Source organism: Saimiri boliviensis, chromosome 1 (genome assembly GCF_048565385.1).
Source record: "Saimiri boliviensis isolate mSaiBol1 chromosome 1, mSaiBol1.pri, whole genome shotgun sequence".
In the NCBI taxonomy this organism is placed as follows: Eukaryota; Metazoa; Chordata; class Mammalia; order Primates; family Cebidae; genus Saimiri; species Saimiri boliviensis.
Window position 1 is genome coordinate 224,032,405 of NC_133449.1, and position 14,640 is coordinate 224,047,044.

The 14,640-nt window shown below is 31.6% G+C and overlaps 1 pseudogene; it reads left to right on the forward strand.

Annotated features, from left to right (window-relative positions):
* The window catches only part of LOC101040070 (uncharacterized), a 29,022-nt pseudogene extending 15,861 nt beyond the window's left edge, over positions 1-13,161 (forward strand).
* Positions 13,162-14,640: the final 1,479 nt, after the last annotated feature.

A 14,640-nucleotide genomic window follows, 5' to 3' on the forward strand; every position in this document is an offset into this window, starting at 1 on the left:
TTCACCATATATAAACATGTTTTTATCACACACAATTTCACTTTGCCAACACATTTTCTCCCTTGATCCAATGTATATTTCTATGAACATAATAGTCCTAAAAGTATATTATCTCTAAAATATTTTAGTATAATATTTAAAAAGAAATGTAAGTTTTATAATAACTAAGAACATGAAGATTTTTGAATGGCAAATTTATTCTCCAAATCAATGTAAATTATCAATCATGCATTTATCATAGGTATGTTTAACATAAATAAAATCTCAAATTGCTAGGTTCTGCTTTGCATAAGCACCAAAAGTACTAAATATTTTGATAGACATTGACCATACTATGAACAGATTCTGTTTCTACTGAATGTAAAAATTCATTTCCTGCTTTTTTTCACTTTCCAAATTTAGGGTAAAACAAGTAAAATCAAAATTTAATTTTTTTTGATTGTAGAATTTAAAAGTACTGCACACAGTAAGTGCCCAAGATGCCATGATCAATATCATAATGCTAGAAGAGTTTCTCAAATAGTGTCATACAAAGGTATCAGAGGTGAGGTGTACAGAACATGCATATGTGAACCAAAGTTCTAGAACCTAAAGAAGGTCTGCTTTATTATTTGCTCTTAATGGTATGTATACACACCATTTTTGAGCATTTCTTTTTAGGTTATAATTTTTAAATTTTTTGAGAATATATAAATTCTTAGCTATTCTTATCAGAAATAAATTCAAATTTAAGCTGCTATTTCATTTTGAAGCCTTTATAAATACAATTAATGACTTCTGGATGAATTACACCTATGGTCTATTGAATGTATGATGCATAGATTATTGGAAACAGACATTTATATCATGACAGAAGCTACCTATGAATTTGTGTTCTATCTGTACCACTTACTTCTTATAGCAACACTGAATAAAACACATCACTTCTTAGATTCAATTATTTTTGCTATATATAAAATATCAATAACTCTAACTCAAGAGATTTTTAAGATTAATGCAGATAATACAGGGTAAAATCATTCACTATAGTTTTTAAATGCTATATTAGCATTATATATAAGTATATGTACTACCTGCAATCCTTAATATCCTATAATATTTCTAAGTCCTGGATTTCAAAATCCCCAAATTATCCTTTTTTCAGTAGTTAGAATGATTCAGGAACAATATGATGAATGCACCCTTGGAATAAAAAGAAAATGGATAGTAGAGTCAGGGGCAAATAAATGCTAAAATTTAATGATGATACAGTCACTTCTCATTATTCATGGATTCCAAATTTGTAAATGTGATTACTTGCTAAAATATATTTGCTATCTCTAATTTAATACTCATAATACTTGAAGAGTGATTTACATTTCAGAAAGTTTAGGAAGTATAAAAGATGAACTGGTGTTGGTGATACTGGAGAAAATTAAAATAAGATAGAAAACTGGGCCCAGCATGGTGGCTTACACTTGTAATCCCAGCACTTTGGGAGGCCAAGGTGGGCAGATCACCTGAGGTCAGGAGTTTGAGACCTGGCTGGTCAAAATAGTGAAACCCATCTCTACTAAAACACACACACACACACACACACACACACACACACACACACACACACACACAAGCTGGGTGTGGTGGTGTGCACCTATAATCCCAGCTACTCAAGAGGCTGAGGCAGGAAAATCACTTGAACCAGGAGGTGGGGGTGGCAGAGTTGCATTAAGCCAAGATCACAGCATTGCACCCCTGCCTGAGCAACAAGAGCAAAACATCATCTCGAAAAAACAATAATAGAAGAAGAAGATAGAAAAGTGTTGAAGTAGTCTATGTCAAAATAAAACAAGATAACTGCATTTGATATGTTACTAGATATTTAGAAGGTAGTATTAAAAACAAAAAACAACAAAATTGTAGATTTGGAAGGTGAGCAGTAAGAATAGTGAAGGAGAAGTTCAAAGCACATGTAGTCATTACAGTCTTATCGTTTGAAATGTAAAGAGATGGTATTAATAATGTGCTTGGATAATAATGGGGACTCACCACCAGACTGTGTGATAAACCAAAAAAAAAAAAAAAAATGGCATTTAAAGTTGTTTGTATAGTCTAATTACACTTCATATCAAAGTTAAGTATGTCTTTGTTACATCAATAAGTGAAGATGATCAAATAAGAATAATAATTGTAAACTGGCTTTCCAATTTAAAGAAACCTGTTGAATTTCGAAATAATTTTATTTATTAGCACTTTTATTTAATAGCACTGACTCAAGGTCTAACTCATGTATGTATTTCTATTTTAATGAAAACATCAAAACTTTTTTTTTCTTTTTTTTAGATTGCATTTTAGGTTTTAGGGTACATGTGAAAACATGCAAGATTGTTGCATAGGTGCACACATGGCAGCGTGGTTTGCTGCCTTCCGTCCCCTCACCTGTATCTGTCCTCTCTCCCCATGCTATCTCTTCTCACCTCCCCACCCCCCGTCCCTCCCCCATTTCCCCCCAACGGACCCCAGTGTGTAGTGCTCCCCTCCCTGTGTCCATGTGTTCTCATTGTTCAACACCCGCCTATGAGTGAGAACATTTCGGTGTTTGATTTTCTGCTCTTGTGTCAGTTTGCTGAGAATGATGGTTTCCAGGTTCATCCATGTCCCTACAAAGGACGTGAACTAATCGTTTTTGATGGCTGCGTAAGACTGGGTATATATCCAAAGGATTATAAATAATTCTACTATAAGGACACATGTACACGAATGTTCATTGCAGCACTGTTCACGATAGCAAAGACCTGGAACCAATTCAAATGCCCAACGATGATAGACTGGATAGGGAAAATGTGGTACATATACACCATGGAATATTACGAAAACATCAAAACTTTTAAACATAGTACTGTATAATCTAGTTTGCATGCACTGCTATAGCCACAGGGTGATAGGAACATAGTTTATATTTTAAAAACTTTGTTTGTTTCTTTAAACTATCTAATAAAAGAAAAATTATTATTTTTTCTTCTATCAGAAACCAGTTTGAAGGTAGTAGAGCAAGATGTGTGTCTTCTCTATAAGCAGATTTCTTAGAAGGTTTTTATAAATCAGGGTCATCAGCTTATTATTCCTATTATCTTAAAATTTTGAGGAATTTTTCTGAAAACTTTCTTCAAACTACTATTTTCAAAGTTTAACATTTTGACTCAATTAAAATTTCAGCAAAAATAATAATAAAAGAACAATGGAGTCATTATTAAGTCTATGCAGATAGAGACTTGTGAAAACCTGCTATCTTTTCCAGTTTGAATATTGGATAGCATCCAACCCAAGGCAGCCAACAATGTTTGTCTGGACCATTTGACAGAAAACAGATAAAACCTTATTAACACATCATAATTAATTCTTAAATAAATCTTTACAATGAAATTATACTTGTAGATTATTTATTTGAAATATAAAACAAGAGTTTCATGAAATTACTGATGGTTGTTTGTTGTTTAGGAGGGTTGTCAGTATCCATGCCTGAATTGTAAATTTTAAATATCACCAACTTAGGGAAAACAATAACTAGATAACAATTTGCTTAGATTTTATTATGTTCATGCAACCATATTCCCAAGTTCTAGAGTGACCACAGAAGATATTGTGTCCAATTTGTGAAACACTTGGGAGCGAAGAAGTTGGGACAAATGCTAAGACAGATAGAACATTGGAAATACTGACATAAACCTATTCCAAATACACCAAAATACGTGTTTACCATATATCCATCCTACTTCTATAATTTTTCATATTTCTAGTTCTTTCTCCCAGTCCCTTAGGGCCTTCATTTCTTTTTATTTGTATCAGCTAACCTGATGAGGTGGAATGAAGTAATTAAAAGAAAATTCAAATTTTAGAATAAAAACATGTATTTTTAGGTCTCATATGGATCCCAAGGAATAAGCTTTTTTCCAATTTCTATAGAATTTAAAATTATTATAAGATACATTTAAAATTAACATTATAGGATTTTTAATTATCTTGAATTTTTTTTAAAGCATTGGTATTCAATTAGTTTTACTGTACAATAAGGTATCCTAAACCCAGTAGCTTAAAATAGTAGTCCTTTATTTAGCGAGTACTCAAGGTCTTTACTGTTTATGGATATAAACATAATTAAATGTTCCCATTATCAAGGATTGTACAAATTAAAGAATTTCAGTTACTAAAATCTGCTGTCTTGCCTCATGTTCTTTTCTATTTCCTACACATTTAAGTCATTCAAATCTTGCACATCTCATATTTTACTTGTTTTCATAGTTCAACTGGTATCTTTTGGATTCTTTTCCTTTGTGAGTGGACAAGTCATGGTTTCCATTTCAATATTTCTCATCCAAATACCCTATTTTTACTTTTCCTACTCTATTGTTTATCTATTGTTTATCTTTCTTTACATACATCTTCTCACTGATTTTATATTATTCTATAAGGATAATTAAAACAAATATTGGATCCTTGTTTTTTGTTTGCAGTCTGCGTCTGCGTATTTTGGTATGGTTAGTAGGCTTAGCAAGAATTTCTCTGTTTCTTTGGCTTCCATGATACTATTTTTTCCTAGATATAATTTCATATCTTGAAATTCTTCCTTCTACTTGCTTTATTATCTCTTTAGCTTTTTTTTATGTCATGCCTCAAATCTATTCTTTAGCCTCTTTTCTTCTTTCCTTTCAGGCTTCCTTCAACATAAGATATATCCAATTTGTGTAAATTGGCTAACTACTCTGTCAAATGTTTACATGTATAGTTATTTAATATTGGAATTTATGGAACTTTGCCAATTCCAATAGCCTCTTGAAAACTTTGCACAGTTGTATCACAGAGAACAGTTTTAAATCATAGGTCAGAGGCTTAAAAGCCCTTTAATATGGGTTTAGGTGAATTTTCCTGTTTTACTTCCCATATGCTTAAGCTACTCTATAAAAAACTTTCCCGTGTATGTATTTCTTAGCTTTTACTGGTACAGGTTGGCTCTTTTTCCTCAAAATAGAGGAACATGTCCAAATTCTCCACCATTTTCTAGGCTACATGCAAAATTATCTACACAACACCTCCACCAATATTTTAATGTCAAGGAAATCTCTATCATTTGAATTCATTTTACTCTGTACATCTCTTGCCAAGGTTATTTAACCATAATAACACAAGGACACATTTGTTATAAACCACTATTATTTTATAAACATGTATTCTAATATTTTTATATTCAGTCTATAGTATCCCACATTGATTTCATTACATCGTTGCAATTTTAAGCACTTTTGAGTACAAGTAAGTTAGTGGAATATCAAGAGAATACATTCTTTGCTTATGCCAGATGAATGCCACATAAATAAGGGGACAGTGGATTCTCTGTTAAGGAATCATAGACATACCTTCCAAGTCCTAACTTTTCATTATCTCTACACATGGCTCAGAAAAGTAACTGAATTCATTTAACAAAGTTGTTGGAATAATCATTATTTAAGCAAAAATAAAAAGGAGAATATTATTTCTTAGAATCTGAATTACTTCTTACCAAAAAATATGCTCCTACCTGCAGACATTATTTTCTATACATAAACAGTAAATGGCTGTGCAGATATAAAAATATTATTTTATATAATTATAAGCATGTATCTGCATTTTATTCTTGTTTACTTCTCTTTAACTCAGGAGACTGGCAAATAAATTGAGTTTGCCTAGCAGTATCATGGTGTCCTACATGAGAATAATTAGCTTGAAAATACAAACTCAGGAAAAAATGTCCATTTGTTTTTCTTACTTAGAGGCACAATCAAACTACTGTTTCAAGCTCTAAGAGGAGGGTCTTTTGCCTCAGAATATTTAATAATAACCCCTAGCTTGTTAACTTGTTTTCACAAGAAAATTTTATGCTTAAAAATAAGCAAGCTCTCAAATGAACCTTAATAACATCTCTCATGGTTTGGGTAGCACAATCTACATTATTTATTTAGTGAAAGGGCATATACATGAAGATCTTTGTGGCCTAAAATCTTCAAGCAGGACTTGGTTTGAAGAGTTTTAAAAAATTAGATATTTTTCAAATAGAATACTCACAGTAGTAGCAGTAAGTGGCTCACTGATCATGGGGTGTTCATTTGAGTCAAGCAAATGACTTCTTAATTTTTAAAGTTATAGTTCAAGTGGAAAATATCACTCTCCATGTACATCTAAGTGACAATGTAATAGGGTTGATATAAGTAATGTCATTAGACATGAACAATGATTGCTAAATCAGAGTAGCCAAGATATGTAACTCTCTTCTGTCTTCCTCCTGACAATTCCTTTAGCCACACTTCTGCCTAAAAGGTAAATTAATTGGCTGACTGTATTCATACTGATTAATACTGAATTATTATGTTGCATGATGACTTTCTGAAATCCTTCAAAATTGGACTCAGTGATAAGAAACATACATCTTGACAACTTTTATAACAATTTATTTTCAGACATGGAAGACAAACTATTTCAAAATGCATGTTAAAATCTCTCACTTTTAATAAACATTAAAAATTTTCCAACTTGACATGTCAGCTCAACATTCATAAAATGCCTAGCAGGAATGCTTTACATTAGAAAGACATTTTATTGAGTTAAAATGAAAGGAAACAAATTTTATAGACTTACTTTCAAGTATTCTTCTATATGGCACACTCGTCTGAAAGAGATTTAGTTACCTGAAATGTAGTGAAAACAGTTTAATTTGTATTTTATTCCTTTACATTTTGTGATATTTACAGCACCGATTTTGTAATATATCATAGATGCATATATATTTTATATACTTATGTAAATATTATATAATATATAAATGATATATAATAGATCTATTTATGTATTTTTATCACATACACTTATATAGCTATGTATTTATATTTTAGATGTAATAAGTTTATATTTCCATATATAGTATCTATTAGGCATAAATATACTTATATATTACATATATAAGTATATATTTACATATAGCATATATGTAAATATATTTATAAATAGACATGATAGAATATATGAGTATAAACTATTGAATATGAATATATGACTACATTCTATTTACATACATAATTATTTTCATCTAAAGAAGACATTTCTCTAGGGTTTAAAATTTTTGTCATATATTGGTGTATTTCTAGCATCCAGCATCTATCACAATGATAAGGAAACAAAGTGTTCAGTTTTTATCTTATTGAATGTTTTTGTGAAATATTTTATTTAATTATAGAATATATATTTGGAAAAAATATATATCACATTCAAACTTCAGAACCATGTGGAATTATTGTAAAGTAACAAGGCTTGACAATAAAAATGAGCTAATAAGAATAATGTCAGAAAACTCTATTCTTCAGTAGTCATGATATGTAGTAGTCACTTTCATTTTAGCAAAATAAAAAACAAACATAAAAACCCCGACGTATCACTTCTGTAGCATAGTCTCAAAAACCTACAGCTTGTATAAAAAATTAAATCTTGTTCAGCAATCATAGTTAAGATCCTGATGCATTTTTCCTAGAGGAGACATTCTACAGGAAATTTTGTTGCTGGAAAAGCTTATACTATCTTGTACTAAGCAAACAGTTCATAGACTGTCTACTAAAAGTGAGCAGTAAACAATCAATCTCTGACACATTCACTAGACTGGAAAAAAAAAGTTCCTAAGATACCAAACAATTTCTTCAAAGCTTACATCCAGCTCATGTGTCAAGCAGAATTTTACATGAAATTCTCAGTTTAGAGAGTATATAATCCCTTACTAGCGCTAGTAAGAATCATTTCAGCAATATTTAACCTGGGGGATAATGTTGTGGTCTATAGCTGCGAAGCCAGTTAAAAACAAGTCAGTCAGAGTTCACTTTACTCTTAACAGTGATTTTGCAACTGTCTGCTCTGAAATCTTGAACTTAGTCCAACTTACTCCAACTCTTTCTCATTTTAATGACCCTAACTATTGCTATTCAATAGAAAATAATGAAAAACAGCAAAATTTAAGAACTGCTTATGTATGTTTATAAATAAAATTTTAAAAAAGCCAAGTAATGCTGTTATGCCTGTTTTTGTAGTTGCATGTATAATTTATATATACATCCTATGAAGATTTCTGAACTATTTTGGGTGAAAACATATATTATGTCTGGGGATATTCACTTCCCAATACACACCTTTCCTTTAAAATTAGATATTTTCACATTTGATTAGGTTTAGTTCAAATGTTTATTTTCTTAGTTAAAAATAGAATCTACATTCTAGTGGCAGATATGACACAACTGGGTTAGTAAATATAGAATCAAAAACAGTCTAGTTCATCATTACTTAAAGTTCTTTATCAGTTGTCTTTTTAATATGTTTTATAATATTAATACATGGAGTCATAGGAAACCTATAGAATTTTTCCTTTTTACATATTTTATTGTTGCATAATAAGCAAATAGTAGTTTCTTAAGTTAAGTGTCCAGCACAACGATATTTCACAAAGTGAATGTACTCATGTAATCAGCACCTATGTCAAAACAAGTTGAATATATACCAGTCATTCTCTTGTAGCTGTTACACCATATGACAAGGGTAATTGCTATTCTGACTTCTAGAAGTATATATATACACATATTATATATAAGTGCACATATATATATATGTATACATGTTTTATGTAAGTGCATATATCACATATATGTGTATATATCATATATGACATACATAATGTGCATATATCATATGTAGCAGGCATCCCTAAACTACGGCTCGTGGGCTGCATGCGGTCCCCTGAGGCCATTTATCCGGCCCCCTGCCGCACTTCAGGAAGGGACGCCACTTTCATTGGCGGTCAGTGAGAGGAGCACAGTATGTGGCGTCCCTCCAATGGTCTGAGGGACAGTGAACTGGCCCCCTGTGTAAAAAGATTGGGGACATCTGATATGTAACATACATATAAACTTATATATGATTATATATTATGATCATGTATATGATGTATAATATATAATATATAATATACATCATATACATGATCATAATTATAATATATGTATATATATCTATATTATATATTATAATAGATATAATATATAATATATATGTACCATATATGTGATATTTCTATATTATATATTATGTGGTATATATTATATGATATATAGTATATATGATATATATGATAATCATATATATCATATATATTATTGTATATATGATATGTAATATATATATATATTAATATATTAAGTTACACCATATGGCAAGGGTAATTGCTGTTCTGACTTCTAGAAGTATATATATACGTATTATATGCAAGTGTGTATATATATATATATACATTATATGTAAGTGCATATATCATATATATGTGCATATATGTGATATATATAAGTGCATATATCATATATAGCATATATATGAACTTTATAATATATATTTATAATGATCACATATATCATATATATGGTTATGTATTATGATATATATTATGTATTAAGTGCATATATATCATATGTATGATACATGCACTTATATATCATACATATGATATATGCACATATATATGATATATGCACACATATGTGATATATGCACTTATGTATACATATTATATATATGATATATGCACTTATCTGGCCCATTTTAAAACAGTGTAAAAATAAATTATACAGAATGAAGAGTTTTGTGTTCTTTGGCTTAATATTAGGTGTGGAAGATTCATCCATGTTTTTGAATATAGTTTTGTTCAGTTATTCTTTTATATATATATATTTATATTTATTTATTTGCTGATAGTAGCCTATTGTATGATTATACCACAATTTATTTATCCATAATTCTGTTGATATGTATTTGCGGTTTTACTGTTCCAAGGCTTGTAAGATTAAAAAAAAAAAAAACTGCTATAAACATTATTTTATTTGTCCATTAATGAATACATATGCATGTCTATAAGTGAATAAATATGGTATATGTGTATCAAGGAGGTTACTAGGTGTCAAATCATTTTCTAAAGTGTTAAGTTTATAAGATTTGTTTTACTTCATTTTCTCACTAACACTTGAAATTATCTGTTCTTTTTTACTATTTTGTTTTACTCATAAAGCTCTTTGATATATTGTATAGCTTTGAGACATAAGTTGTTTTTCTTAGGTAACATCAAGCATGGTTTAAAATTATTTATTGTCTATTTAATTAGCTTACTTTTAGAGTAACTATCTATATTTGTTATTATTTTTCTTTCTGGTTGTCACGTTTTTGATTCATAAATTTTTTTTTTATCTTCTGGGTTTAACATTTTTTGTGTCCTGTGTAATATATATTTGGTTACACCAATATCATAAACTATTTTTCTGTTTTTTTTTTCCTAAATGCTCTCTTGCTTAACCTTTCAGATTTAACACTATAATGCATAAAGGACGCTATTTGTCTATATTCTCAATCATATATTGGAAATCATTTTTCCTATATTTATCCAATCAACATAGAACCATTTACTAAAACATTTTTTAACACCTTTGTGTGGTGCTTTAAGCTTAAGTCAGATGATGTATATGAATGACTTTGGTGCTGGACTCCTCCTCCACCTCTCCTTTTTTTCTTTTTCCTTCCATTGGTCAGTTTGTCTATTTTTGATAGAAAAATAAACAAATAAAACTCATACACACACATACACACACACACACATACACAAAGGTCGAAAGTGAAAGAAGAGAAACAAATTATCACGCAAACACAGTAAAAAGGTAACTGGTATAGCTGAATTATTATAAGACTATCCATAAACTTTTAATAATAAGTGTATTAAAAATAAAAGAGACATTTCATAATAAGAGGTTCAGTTCAAAAGAAAGAAGTTCTAGTTCTAACTATATGCATATCCAAAGCCATGATTCTAAAGCATATTTTACAAAAATATACAAAATTAAAAAGAAGCATACAAATCCACAGCCATAGTAGAAGACTTTAATACAGATCTTTGTATTAGAGCGAGTTGTTATAAAAATAAAGAAAAATAATAGCTAAAAATTTCATTTAGCCAACTTGACATACTAATATGTAGAACAATGGAATAAATAATGGCTGGGGGGGTTATTGTTTTCAAGTGCACAAGGAAATGTCACAAAAATAACTGTATTTGTCAGGGTTCTCTAGAAGGACAGTGTAAATAGGATAGACGTATATATAGAGGTGAGTTTATTAAGGTGTATTGACTTACAGGATCGCAAGGTGAGTTCCCAAAATAGATAGTTTTCAGGCTAAGGAGCAAGGAAGCCATCCTAATCCCAAAGTGAAGAACTTGGAGTCCAATGTTGAAGGGCAGGAAGCATCCAGCTCGGGAGAAAGACGTAGGCCAGAAGATTAAACCAGTCTAGGTTTTCCATGTTCTTCTGCCTGCTTTTATTCTGACTGTGCTGCAGCTGATTAAACTGTGCCAACCCAAATTAGGGTGGGTTGGCCTTTCCCAGTCCACTGACTTAAAGGTTAATTTCCTTTGGCAACATTGTCACAGACACACTCAGCAACAATACTTTGGATCCTTCAAACCAATCAAGTTGATACTCAATATTAAGAATAACAATAACCACAAGCTAATTCATCAAGAGAGCCTCATCACATTTCAAATAATGGAAATCATTCATAAAAAGTTATAAGGCTGGGTGCTGTGCTCTTGCCTGTAATCCCAGCACTTTGGGAGGCTGAGGCAGGTGGATCACCTGATGTCAGGAGTTCGAGACCAGCCTGGTCAACATGGTGAAATCCCACCTTTACTAAAAGTACAAAACTTAGCTGAACATGGTGGTGCAAACCTGTAGTCTCAGCTATTCAGGAGACTAAGGCAGAAGAATCGCTTGAACCTGGAGGCGTGGACGTTGCAGTGAGCTGAGACCGCCCTACTGCACTCCAGCCTGGGTGACAAAGTGAGAGTCCGTCTCAAAATAATAGTAATTTTTTAAAAGTTTAGCTACATTAATATTACGCTAAACGTAAGATCAGTACATAAAGTTAAAGAAAACAAAATAACAGCTTGTATATGAGGCAATGCACTTCGAAAGGATTAACAAAAACAATTAGGAAATATATTTACATGCATAACACTGAAGATATGGCACAAGAAGTCATGTGAGATGAATATTGATTTGAGAGAAATGTATTATTTTGCTTTTAAAAATAATTTATTTAAATTGTTAAATTTCAAGGAGAGAGAAGTAAATTTTCAGGCATTAGGCAAACAAAATAAGTAATCCCTTAGGGTAAAAATAAAAATAATCAAGCTGGTGTTATCTTTTACTGCTAAAATATGATGCTAGAAAACAATGAAAAAAATTCGACCTCCGGCATCTGGTCACAGACTCCTTAAAGCAAAATGATCATATCTTTCAGAATACTTACATTGTGTATACCATTATAGAACAAATGCAGAAATAGTACCAATGCTAATATCCCTAACATTTGAAGCAGTGTAAAGTAGGGATAGAGTTACATAAGGTGTTTGTGTTTAGGTGCATCAGAGGTTGGCCAGGTGGCCTCAGTCTCTTTTGGACCTCATGTCAGAAAGCTGATCCTGATTGTAAATGTTATTATTCAAAACAAGGCTTTGGTTGATGGGCATTGCAACTAGGATAAGGAGACAGGCTGCTCCTTTAAGTGCACTCAGCTCACTGACTTCATCCTCAAGTTCCTACACAGCACGATCCAGAAGTCTGTCCGACAAGCCTGGCAGAAGGCCAATGCCAATACAAAATGGGCAGCCACAGGTGGGAAAGGAAGATTGAAGTCGTAGAAAGGAAAGCCAAGATGACAGATTTCGATAATTTTAAAGTCATGAATGCAAAGAAAATGAGGAACAGAATAATCAAGAATGGAATTAAGAAGCTTCAAAAGGCAGCTGTCCTGGTAACTTCTCCCAAAAAAGCACCTGCTGATAAAGGTGCTGCTGCAGCTTCTGCAGCTGCTATTGAAGTTCCAGCAAAAAAAGATGACCTGCCTACAGGTCAAAAGAAGGCTCCAGTCTACAAGGTTCCTTCCCAGGGAGCAACAGGCCAGAAGGCAGTGCTTCTTCCAAAAGCTCAGAAGGGTCAGAAAACTTCAGTTCAGAGAGCACCTGCTCCAAAGGCATTTGATAATAAAGCATTAAGAGTCTGTTATAAAGTAAATAAAGGTTCTTTTTGACATGTTGAAGAAAATTTTTAAATCTAGTTTTCCTGGGAAAACCACCATATACATTTTCATAGTCTTGTATTAATTTAATTACTCTATTTCCCCCTTGATCCACTGCTATTTGTATCTTTTGATAAGCTCATGCATAACTGTAACACAAAAAACAGCTGAAGGCTAGCTAGGTCTAGTTCTTCCTCAGACCAGAGATTTTCAGTAAAATGAAGAATAATATATAATGAGGAGACATTAACCCAATCTCTCGATACATTTGATGATAAAGAGCAATATTGTCATAAGAACATAATAATTGTTCTAACAAGGTCGGTACAGAATTCACTTGGCCATGACTGTTCAGCCAAAAATATTTCTTTTCTTCTGGTAGGGGGAGTACATCTTTCACATGGGAATTTTTATCTCTTCTTTCCAGGATGAAAAGAGATTAGAATGCCATTTTTACATTTGCTGTTTTAGAAGTGTCTTTCGCTCAAAATTATCCTTATATTCACATGGCATATTTTAGGGTACATATTCTGCCATCCATCAGTATCTGTCATTTTATCACTTGTTTCCCAGTTGATGTATCAGTTTTAAATTTGTTTTACTCCATCCTGCCTTCCTTTAGATAAATAAAATACTCTCAGTCCATTTTCCTTCATTTATGCATGTTTTACTGTGCTTTAAGTAGTGACTCAAGATTTACAACATGGATTATTCACTTAGTTGATAAAAATTAATGTTTTCAAACATTCCCCAAAGTGCTAAAATCTACACACAAATTCTGTTTAATTTTTATACCTTACCTCATTGTATTCATACATTTTAGTTAGTATTTAGAATTCCCTAGATATTTTTTATTTGTCTGGTACTGTCAATGTTTCATAATTTTTTTTTTTTTTTTTTTTTTTTTTTTTTTTTTTTTTTTTTTTTTGAGACGGAGGCTCACTCTGTCATCAGGCTGGAGTGCAGTGGCGTGATCTTGGCTCACTACAATCTCTGCCTCCCAGGTTCAAGTGGTTCTCCTGTCTCAGCCTCCCAAGTAGCTGTGATTACAGGCACACCCCACCACATCTAGCTAACTTTTTGTGCTTTTAGTAGAGACGGGGTTTTACCATGTTGGCCAAATTGGTGTCAGTCTCTTGACCTTGTGATCCACCCTGCTGGGACTCCCAAAGTGCTGGGATTACAGGCATGAGCCACTGCACCTGGCCATAAATTTTATTTTTAAAACACATCCTTAAGTCTTTGTTTCCCTTCATCAATTCTTACAAGTTTGTATTTCCTTCTTAATGATAACTTGCCTGAATATTTTTTTTTATTTCTTTAGAGCAGGTTTTCTGGAGATACATCAAAATTCTAGCATAAAAACTATATTATTATTTTTTATTGAACAACTCATTTAATTGAATTTTGTTGAATAACTCATTTAATTGAATTTTATTGAAGAACTCATTGAATTTTATTGAACAACTAATTTTTATTTGGGTTTTTTTA